This window comes from Crocuta crocuta, unplaced genomic scaffold (genome assembly GCF_008692635.1).
Source record: "Crocuta crocuta isolate KB4526 unplaced genomic scaffold, BGI_CrCroc_1.0 scaffold83, whole genome shotgun sequence".
Taxonomy (NCBI): domain Eukaryota; kingdom Metazoa; phylum Chordata; class Mammalia; order Carnivora; family Hyaenidae; genus Crocuta; species Crocuta crocuta.
Window position 1 is genome coordinate 5,986,934 of NW_027529638.1, and position 12,164 is coordinate 5,999,097.

The window sequence follows — 12,164 nt, forward strand, 5'->3', positions numbered from 1 at the left end:
CCTCCCATTCTCAGTATCCCGACTGCCTCTGGAATCCCTGCTTCCATATCTGTCACCAACCTAGCAGACAGTTCTAATTCTTCCCATAATATCATCCTGGTTTTCTCTTAGTGAATAACTTCTGCAGCCTCAGTCTTGTTGATGAGTGAGTGCAATTCAGAAAAGCTTGACCCCATACCTATTTGAGGGTTGGGCACGTGAGACCCACCTGGACAAGTATTCTATTTCCCAGACCAAAGCGATTGGTTCAAGGATTGGTAGATAGTGAGCATGGAAAGGAGACTTTTACTATTGGAATTACTGAGCAAAAATCACTCTCTTGTTGGGGTCATTTGGCTGGAAGAATATAACCTTGGAGGTGCTGTTGGCCATACATATTACTCTGTATGAAAAGTAAAATCACACACACTAAAACAGCTTAGAGGTGATGAAACATAGCTTTTTCTGCAGTTGTTGTTTCAGCACCTGGATACTTTTGTGTCTGAAGCTAGTCAACACACTTTTTCTGTTCCATGTATTCATAGATTCCTGTTGGAGGTCAGCTCTGGCAGGTCCAGGGGTCCCTGAAGGATGGACGGTATCGGCGAGAGCGGGAGTGAGAGAGCCCCAAGATCCTTTCTGATCACCAGGCAGGCATCTCTGTCCTGTCGGTTTTGGTGTCTTTATTTATAGATCAAATGTTAACATGGCATCAGGAAATGGAATTTTTACAATGGATAGCTCTTTGTGATAAGATGTTTTTGGAAAATGTACAGAAACAGGTTTTACAGAAGTCTTCTTGCAGAACTCCTCCAATTATAGTGAGGTTGAGTAACTAAGAAAATAACAAGGTGTTCACATTTTAATAATGCTAAGATTAAGTCATAGGTTTGTAGATACTCTTATCCATCCTCATCACAGCTGCCAGGGTAAGGGAAGGTGTTTGTGGAATGTAGGCCTTAGGGAAGGGGCTGCTATACACCATCAGTTAGCAAAGGTGTATGTACTAACTTATCTTCGGCCCTTATCTGTTCCTTCTCTCTAAGTTAGGCTCTTTGTCTCTGGGCAAGACTTGATTTTCCAGTTATATTCTTTATGGCACTGGAGAGCCAACCATACCTTTAAAGAGTTTAGCTCATTTCCAATACATAGAATAGCCTCTTCGAGGGCATGTGTCTAGTTTTATGATTTCTTGAATAGCTGGGGCATGAGAGACATTTTTGATTAGCTGATTTGCATGTTGAGCTGTACGAACATCCTGGACTAACGCAACGGTAGAAACAGAATTGTACATGTAAAAGTCACTCTTTTATGAGTAAGGGTCATTAGCCTGTTTATAGCTCAAGGGAAAGTATGGAGGGAAACAGGACCTTCTGGAGACACGATGTCTGTTCCCATAATCAAAAGAAGTTCCCATAATAAGTTCCTTCACAAGGTGCAATCATCATACCAGGGCTGGAATAAGGGGACAAGTCACTCCCGATATTGATCAACAAGGTACCTTAGGGGTCAGTGCTCAAGCAGAAGTAATTGAGTGGGGGTGGATATCGGTCATCATCTGATTGGCAAGAGACTGTGCAAACTTGCTTTGACCTCACCAGGAGTTTTCTCGACTATGGGCTCAGAATGGCTCCCAACAGATTCCTTTTGTTTTGTTTCTGTTATTTATAATGACAAATTCTGTAATCCTAATTTCCTGGCATATGACTACCTCACCTGTAAACTCTTGTGTTTCTCCTCTCATATTTTCTGTGTTTGGAAAAATGGCAAAGTCAGACCCACTGTATAGACCAGGGAACATTAGAGAGGATTCAAGGGACTGAGGTGAGGGCAGGTTGGGTAGAACTGCATTCCATATCAGCCCTCCTCAACTCTAACGGCACCCCCCCCTCTCCTGGCACCACCAGCAGGAGTTCACAGTTCTTTCCTCACAAGTGATGTTTTAAAAATTTCCGGAGCTTGCTCTTGCTTCCAGTCCACTTAGGCATCTTCAGTTTGGACTTAGGTGGTAGCAGGCACCTCTCACCTCTCAAACACAGATCCAGTGCTGCCTTTTGAGAGACAACTTCAGTGGACCCCAGCACCTGCTGGAGGGCAGATGCACGATGAAGCCCATGATGTTAGCGAGAGCAATGGCATCAACATCCTTGCGCTCTTCCCACCAGACAGCATCATAGGCTTTGGCTTTAACTGCTGCCATAATGACGCTCATGTCGCAGTTTCCGTTTCCCGGCATGCTCTGCTCATGGCAGAGAAGTCACTGTAGTGTTCTGAGACAACCTCTGGAGAATCTCTTGCAGCGTTTCCCGGGTAAAAAAAGGCATGGCTGTCCTTGAAGACGTCATTGAAGGCATGCAGGGCACAAAGGACCCTGTGCTGTTTCTCATGGTAGATTTGGGGGGGTGCTGCTTGGGGAGCTCCAAAGATTCAGATTCGGCCTTGTTTCCTCTCCATGGCTCACGCAATTCATGTTTTCGTTTTTGGTTCCAGAGAGGGCTGAAAACACCCGCCCTTCCCTCCAGAGGAAGAATGTAAGCTTCTCAGTCTTTTCAGGATTCCTGAGACCTACCTTATTTTCTGGCGTCCCTGATTTATGCTTTGTCATGTGGAGAAAGGGCTGGAATCAAAAGGACAGGAAAAAAAATCCACTTCTCTTTTTAATAGATCACTATTGCATTAGTATGTTTCACCACCACTGTCAATCTGCAGACTAAAAAAAAATATATATATATAGAAAATCTGTGGGGCTCCTTGGTGGCTCAAGTCATGACGTCATGGTTGTGAGTTCCAACCCCACATTGGGCTTGCTGCTCTCAGCGCAGAGCCTGTTTGGGATTCTCTGTCACCCTCTCTCTGACCCCCGTGCTCTTTGCTCTCCCTCAAAAATAGACATTAAAAGAATAAAAATGTCAAAAAAATAGAAAAAATCATAGAAAATCTAAGATCTTGTTTCCCTTCTCCCATTCTGCCTTTCAAAAATATCTTGATTCTGTTGCTGTGTCTTCTGTTGCTGTATCAAGCCTCAAAGTCGGGGGACAGAAAAGAATTGGTCATATTGCTCCTTTTCTGACATTTCTTTCCAAGCTTAGTGCCACTGACTCAGGAGACAAGGCCTAGGTGGCAGGTAAAATGCAAAATTTGAGCGGTTAGGGAGGGGGCGCCCACGGGCCTGCTGGGGCCTTAGAGGCAGCTCTCTATCTCCTCTGGAAGCGCTGGGTGCTGGAACTCGGGGACTCACCCTATCGCCCCTGCAGCTCTGTGGAGGAGATGACTGCGGTCAGCTCCAGTTGCTAAGCATGCCGCCACAGAGAAGCAAACTGGCTAAGTGGCTGGGCCATGGCTATAATATTATCACAGCCCCGCCTTCCTCATTATACCCATAATATTGTAAAAGCTTCGTGATTTGCCTTCAACGTCAGTGCCTGTCACTACTCCGATGGCTCAAATACTTTCCAGCCAAAGGGATACTTTTTCACTAGCTCTTCCTTCATCTAAGTGGATTGTTGTTATTGTTGCTGTGTGGTCGTTATTACTATTGTTGTTATTAATGCATTATTAATTCTGCCTGAAGTGTACATCCCCTCCTTGTGCACATGGATAGCTCTTAGTCACCTTTTCAGACAGCAGCTTAAGTGCCCTTTGAAAGAGACCTTCTATAACCACCTCCCCTAAAAGTTGTTCTCCCTGTTAGTGTGTGTTACTGCATCCTATTCTGTTCCTTCATTGCATTTTGCACGGATTTCAACTATGGGATTATTTTTGTTTGTGTAAAGTCATTCCAAGACAACAAAAAAACAAAAACAAAAACAAAACTATGTGTGTTTTGTTGAAAACCAATAATAGATACTCTAAAAATGGCATGTTGAACAGATTATAAATTTTTTTAAATGAGAGTAGTTCTGCACAACTCAATTAAAAGGAAAGATGGAACTCATTATATTTAAGTTAGCTTTTGCTCCAAAATAGCAAATTACTATTGTCTGGCACGTTAGCCTAAGGCTGGTTAACAGACCACTAAATTTTGGCAGCAGCATGCTACTCCATACATTTTAATTTTTACAAAATTGTTAGAAATATTAGTGTATTTAGTTATGCAGTTGTCAAAAATTTGCTAGTGTCCTTCTGGTTAATGCTCTGTAGTTTCAAGTGACTGTTTGCACATCTGCATGTTTATCCTGACTTCTCACACCTGCTTTGGGTAGTAACTCACATGACATATGTAGATACAACCTAGTGCCTGGCTAAAGAGCCAACTAACTCATCGTCCTTTCTCTCCCTCCAGGCAGCGGTACATATATTCTCCATCATGGTCATCCTTACTTCAGTACTGTAAGAAATGATCTCATTCAAGAATATTCTCTGTTGCCTGTCCTCCAACTTTTTCTCAGTTTACATAAATCCAATCCTTTGCTTAGTTTTGGATAAATCTGTTGTAAGCCCATGGAATACTGGCATCATAATTGATAAATGTCAACTTCTTTTAAAATAATGAAAATAATGTTTCAATAATTTAAAAAAATTCACTTTTGAAGTGAAATCATACATGAAAAACAAAAGAAGTGTTGTTGATTGTGAATGTCCATGTGAGGGCTTAGAAACTCACCTTACTTGCTTCAAATACAAGCTCTAAGGAAAAGTGAAATTCTTCCATTACATGTTTTATTTATTTTATATTTACTATTTGTATCACAATAGCATTTTATTTCACTATTTCAGTATACTGTATTTCATTTACACAGAATGTAGTTTAGCGTTTTTTCTCATTAGGTTCATTCTCTAATATTAATAGATTTTGTATACTAATACAGAAACATAGTTTTCTGTGGGAAAATGCATTTCAAATTAATTTATTAAGTCCTGTGTATTGGGAATCCCATATCTGAGGATTCTTTTTGGGGCAAGTGATAAAAAATCCAATCTAGTCTTCTCCATAAAGGAGCTCAAGACAAATCTAAAGATTAAGAACACATAATAGATTATTAAAGAAAAAGATTTAAATAATAGTTTTAGGAGGGGTTAATTTATCAACCATGTTTATTTATGTTTAGGCAAATATGGTACAACACTGAAGAGGAGATATGAATAACCACACATGTATTGTTCCTGTGTTCCTGACTGCAATAAAAAACTCTTAATGTATCACCAGAAGAAGTGCTTTGTAATAGTTTTCTGCGGTGTTCATTAACCTATTCTTTGTTTACAGATTTTTTTAAATTTAATAGGTATTAAGCTTCCTAACATGATTTGGTATAGCTACCAATATCATGATACTATTTTATTTCTTCTTTAACTTGCTTTTGTAGTAAATTACATTAATAGATTTCCTTATCTCAACTAAGTTTTGAAGTCTTGAGACTCCTTCATGAGTCTTTAATACAGTGATACGTTATACTTACTGATACTTTGAGTCTCTCACATCTTTGCTTAAATGTGAAATTTTCTTTTGGCATTCTTTATGCTGTTTGCTATCAGGATTTTTCTGAATTTGTAGAATTTGTGGGAAGATCTAGAAAACTTCAATAAGAATTGCAGCTGCCTTGAAGGGTTGGTAAAATTTACAGTTTCTGTGTTACACTTAATTGTTTTTTCCTTTGTGTTTCCCCCCAGCCTCACCTGTAAGTTCTTTTGGTATAGAGACCAAGTCCTGTACCTCTGAACATCAACAGTGTCAACTTTGCCATTTAACAGATACTCTGTGAATTAACATTCAGAAATTAACAAAGTGATGCAGTTGGAGAATCCTTTGGATCTGGCCAAGCATAAATAATGAAAGAAAGAGCTTTCTTTACACAATTCTCCAAACTGTAAATTTTCTCCCAAACAATAAATGATCCCTCTACGTTAAGATAAAATGAACATATGGAAAAAATTTTCTTCTAACAGTATTATTATCTGGATGCTATTCCTTGAATTCATTGAAGTCCAATTTTACTTTTCTTCAGTTTTCGTGAATCTTGAATATCACAGGGTACAGCCACACAATAAACATTAAAATGTTAATTTTGTCTTTGAAGAAATGATAGACCTTGAGAGGAACATTAAAATAGAGAAGACAACCAAATTTTGCATACACAGAAAGGTGTTTTCAAAGGCCTGAAAATCTCTACCTGTGTCCTGCTCTTTCAAAACAAAGGGACTGAGAAAGAGTAGGACTATAATGAATGCACATACATTTGTTACCCAGGTTTTGGAGATGAACCCTTAATGTTTTTTTTTCTTCTATTATTAACAGTTGAAAACTTTAGCATGCTTGAAAATAAAAGTGTACTTAACATTCAGAACAGCTCCTACCATATTCCACTCTGAATTTTTCATCTCTATATTCAATGTGCTGAACTCTCCCTCCTTACAGACCACTTAAGCTCTTCTGTGAAACAGACTATGTTTCCTTTATCTTTATATCCTTTAATATCCTTAGCGTAATGGCATCCATGAACTAAAACATTCTGTAAATATATTTAAATTTCTTTTTAAAAATTATAAAAAATGTTAATGTAAAACTATGACATCAAGAGACGGCATTAAACAGAGAGTGTAAAAGATATACCAGAACCTAACAAATTATATAGAAAACATGATTGTGCACATTTTAAGTCATTTATTATTCTCCCTATAATGTAAATGTTTCTCATTGGCTTGTTTGTATGAAGTCAAATATCTCATTTATTATTGTCAAATACTTTTCCTTCAAGCACTTACATATTTCTTTTAAAGATTTTTTTCCTGAATCAGAAGTTCTGACAATTGGAATTACTAATTATAAAACCACAAGGAGTTCAAAGTTTAGGTTTACTTAAATGTAAGAATCTTTCATGAAACGCTAAACATTAAAAAAAAAATCTTTGAGAAAAAAATTATAAATTGCATTGGCATGACAAGCAAATTCTAGGTAAATGGACACAGATGGAAAGTTTCAGAACTTTACAAAACCCTTAAACAGACATTTTTCTTCCAGTCTGTTCTCTGGTGATTAAGATCCATTTTATAAAGATTGAAGTCAAGGAAATCATTCACATCTATGCTTAGTACTATTGAAGCATTAGGCTGACAACCTTTCTCACTGTATTTTTCCACATTATAAAGTGCCCCAAGCATTGTAGTAATTACCCCCTTGGAATATATAAATTTCCTCATATAAACTCTGACTATTGTTGCTGAGTTGGGCTTTAGGATTTTCTCTTGGGGCATTATAATAAGCTAGGCACCAATATTTGTCTTAAAATTCATTGTCCAACTACATAAGCCTGCAATGTGACAAATCCCATTATTTTATGGCTCTTTTGTCTAATTCTAACAAAAATTAAAAAAAATAATTTTAGGCTTTTTTAAACATATAATTAAATAATTATTTTGCGAGAACACAGCAGTTTTTATAGGTAGAAGTGTCATGCCACATGGAATGAACCTCCTTTCTGTAAATATTTTTTTAACTTTCTGTAGCTTATTTTAGGGTTGTGTGAGTTATTTATTGGATGACTATTGTATGTCAGGCTAGATATTGGCAGTAAACCAAGTTGTGAATAATTAACTGGGTGTTGAAAGATATGAGACAAATGTTTTGGTGAGGAAGGTAGGAGTGAGAGAGAGAATTAGGTTGAGTGCAGAGACCCAAGATGTACATTACTCAAGGCATTCAGTCACTCCTTGCTCTCCTCTATCAGAAGGAATATATTGAGTGAGACTGGAAATTTGAGAGTAGCAAAGTGTTCACTGTTAACAGTTCTATCACTTGTTCACAAGGATGCACTCCTACTGAGAAGGATGGATTAAATTAGGTTGCCTGAAATTTATTCAGTGGTAAAGTATGGGGAAAATTCACTAGGAAATAAAAAGGAATAGGAGTAGCTTGTAGAATTGAAAATGCCAGTTTAAATATTTTTGTTGTTATTTCTCCATAGTAGTGGTATTCTGTAGCAAATGCCCTTGCTTACCAAAGTTGGGCACTTAGAACTGAATTTAGGATTACATATTTGTTTTCTGAGATCTTGGATAGGTGTCATAAAAACAGAAACAGCAATGCCATGCTTACTCCTTCTTCCAAGTCACAGTGCCCAGATTCAGAAGGGACTCAATCAATGCTTGAATAAATGAATAGATGCATTAAAATCCTGCCTATGAGTTGTAGCATTTCTTTGTTTGGATTAAGAAAAAAATGAGAAGTAAAATGCTAAAAATGCTGAAAATTAACATTTCAAAAACTGTTTTTAGCTAGCAAGCTAAATCTTCCAGCTGAATCAAAGTGAAGTAGTAAAACCAGTTTTTGAAAACAGGATTAGTAATCCAACTCTAGGCAGTCTAGTGGTGTGAATAGCATTATTATGACCTTTTCCCTTTTTCCTTACTCACTCATAGAAAACTATGAGATTAGATTCTGGCATGCCCAGGATTAATGGGAGAATAGGGTGGCCAAAGAACATGGCAGCCACCACTGAATTTGAACAGTTTGATAAAATCTTGTGCACCTTAATAAGTCCTAGAGCAGCACATGTCCTAATACTGCAAATGAAACATTAGTTGTAAAGCATTATCATGCCAGAGAGCTTTGTTAAGATGGGATTTTAAGAATCTTTAAATAGCTGATATTTAAAGAAATAACAGCATTATAATTGTGAGATACTTAATTTAGTTATGTATGTACTCTCCAGACAAATGAATTACTTTTTGAGAGAGAACCGTAGTACATTTGGATGATAAAGTAAAATTAATTAACTCAGTGTCACAGTACACAGAGATTTCAAACACAAAAAGCACGTTAGCTGAGCATGAGCCAGAAACTCAGTTTTCCAGACGTAGACCTAGATGATAGCTGTAATTCATGTCATTTTATGACATTTCATGGAACATTTGGTCATTATGACATTTATGATGCAATGAAATAGGCTATAAAATGCTGTAAATTGTTGGGAACAAAAGACATTCATATTTGTGATGGGCATTTGAGTTTCAATCAAGACGTTAGTATGGTAAATCAAAACTCAAGAGTTGAATGTTAAAGTTTTACTTTAACATTGTAGTTGTTCTATATTTTCTCCTTCCCCAGCTCCTCTTAACCTTTCTTCTTCTCCACTCTTCCCTTGCTCTCTCTTTTTTACTAAATCAGATGAGCAGTACAGAAGGACTAAGTAAAAACAGAGGGTGGTTTTTTTTTCATATTTACTATTTCAGTATTTCTAGAGAGTGAAAAGAATCTATACATAGTCTATGTGAATGAGAATAGCAGTCAAGAAATTGCAGAATACACAATTACCAGTTCTTTGTACATATCTTGTGCTCAGGCAAAATGTGTAACGTGTAGAATGTTTAATAGTAAGAGATGATGGGGCGCCTGGGTGGCTAAGTCGGTTAAGCATCCGACTTTCGCTTAGGTCATGATCTCGCGGTTCGTGGGTTCGAGCCCCGCGTCGGGCTCTGTGCTGACTGCCAGCTCAGAGCCTGGAGCCTGTTTCAGTCTGTGACTCCCTCTCTCTCTGACCCTCCCCTGCTCACGCTGTCTCTCTCTCTCTCTCCTAGAAATAAATAAAACATTTAAAAAAAATAGTAAGAGATGAATAAATTTTTCCTAAATCTTGTAATATTATTTCCTAAAAATTTATTTTAGCACCTACTGTAATGTTTTTTTTAATGTCAGAATTGACCTTGCTGAATTATACGTTAAATTAATACAGAAGTTTTTTTCCCCAGGAAATAGATTTAAAATGCATGTTCATTTTAGGGAGGGGAAGACAAATGTATGTCAGAGAGCATTTTTACTAAAAAACTTGGCTATTCTTTTAGATCTTGTTACTTGTTTAGAATCTAGAAAAGTCACCAGAGTATCATTTGAATATAAACTTCGATATAAGATTAATTACCACCAAAGAGTTCCAAAAATGTCATGACCCACAATGCTCAATCAATGTAGAAGTGCCTGGCTGCAAAATATGTGAATGCAAATAAGAGTACTACCGTTATTACCAAGAATATAACATTCTGGGGCACCTGGGTGACTCAGTCAGTTAGGCATCTGACTCTTGATCTCGGCTAGGTCTTGATCTCAGGGTTGTTGAGTTCGACCCCTACTTTTGGCTCTGCTCTGGGCATGAAGTCTACTTACACACACACACACACACACACACACAAGCACAAACATCCCAAACTTGCAATTTTATGGCTGGTTCACAAATAAACATTAACTGCCTTACCTATGAATATAAACTACCCTACTTTCCAATTTTTACCTACTTGCAAACTCACCTTTCACTATTGGGGTCAAAGATCTAGACAGTTATTTGAAATATTTCCAAAATTAAGGAGAAAACATTTGAAAATATTATTTAAATTTTCCTTTCCAATGTTATTTTTTAGGGTGTAGAAAAATACAGTGGTATATAAATAAGCTCAATAACATGAAAATACTATTAATAAAAAGTTATTATACTAGTACAATTACTCTCCTTCAATGTATTTGAACCACATTATTTTATTCACTGTTTCTCATTTAATCTTGTATGGTATTTGTGATTGAAGACCAGTATCTCATATAAAACCCATTTGGTCATAGTATGTCATTCTTTTTATACTTTTTTGGATTTGATTCACTAATGTTGAGGATTTCTGCATCTATATGTTCATGAGACATATTGGTCTATAGTTTTCTTTTCTCGTAATGCTTTTGTCTGGTTTTGGTATTCAATTAATGCTAGCCTCATGTAGTGAGTTAGGAAGTATCCCTTCTGCTTCTATCCTTTGAAAGAGATTATAGAGAATTGATATAAATCCTTCCCTAAAAGTTTGGTAGAATTCATTGGGGAATCTATTGGGGTCTGATGTTTTCTGTTTTGGAAAATTGTTAATGATTAATTCAATTTCTTTAATAGATAAATAGGTCTGTTTAGATCATCTATTTCTTCTTGTATGAATTTTGGCAGGTTGTATCTTTTAAGGAATTGGCCTATTTCATCTAGGTTCTCAAATTTGTGGGCATAGAGATGTTCATATTATTTCTTTACTATCCTTTTAATTTCCATGAGATCTGTAGTGATAGATGTCCACCCTTTCATTTAAAACATTAGTAATTTGTAACTTTTCTCTTTTTCTTCACCTTGCTTATCAATTTTATTGAGCTTTCTAAAGCACCAGCTCTCTGTTTTAGTGATTTGCTCTTTTTGCAGAAAAACATTCCTATTTTCAATGTTATTGATTGCTGCTGTCTGCTTATGATTTCTTTTGTCCTACTTACTTTAGATTTAATTTGCTCTTCTTTTTCTAGTTTCCTAAAGTGAAAATTTAGTTTATTGATTTTATATCTTCTTTTCTAACATACGCATTCAATGCTGTAAATTACTCTATAACCACAGCTTTCACAGCATCCCACAAATTTAGATAACTGTTTTCATTTTTATTTAGTTCAAAATACTTTTATTTCTCTTGAGATTTCTTCCTTAACCCATGTGTTAGTCAGAAGTGAGTTGTTTAATCTCTATGTATTTTAGGATTTTCTAGTTATCTTTCTATTATCAATTTCTGGCTTTATTCCATTTGGTCTGAATGCAGACATTGTATGATTTCTATTCTTTTAAATTTGTAAAGGTGTGTTTTATAGCCCAGAATGTGGAATCTTGGTGGATGTTCTCTGTAAGCATGAGAAAATTGTTGGATGAAGTAGCATATAGATGTTAATTATGTCCAGTTTATTGATAAAGTTGAGTTCAATTATGTCCCTACTAATTTCTTTCTGCTGGATCTGTTCATTTCTGAAAGAGGGCTTTGAAGTCTCCAACTATAATAGTACATTCATTGATTTCTCCTTGCAGTTCTGTGTTTTACTTTTATAGTTTGATGCTTTGTCTTAAGAATTGTTTGTCTTCTTGGAGAATTGACTCCTTTATTGTTATGTATTACCTTTCCTTATCCTGATAACTTTCCTTCCTTTGAAATCTGCTCTGTATAAAACTAACATAGCTTCTGCTTTCTTTTTGATTTGTGTTAGCATGGTATAATTTTCTCCATGAATTTACTTTAAATGTATATATATTATATGTGTATGTATGGACATATGTATATGTTCACATATATGTATAATATATGTATATACACTTATATATGTATATATAAACATATATACACACAAATATATATACATATATAACATATATGTGTTTTCTACATATAATATACATATATAATATTTATTATATATAATACAA

At 36.1% G+C, this 12,164-nt stretch overlaps 1 pseudogene; it reads right to left on the minus strand.

The window, feature by feature from the left end:
• Positions 1 to 1,790: 1,790 nt before the first annotated feature.
• LOC144230136 (josephin-1 pseudogene) overlaps positions 1,791 to 12,164 on the minus strand; it is a 24,442-nt pseudogene continuing 14,068 nt past the window's right edge.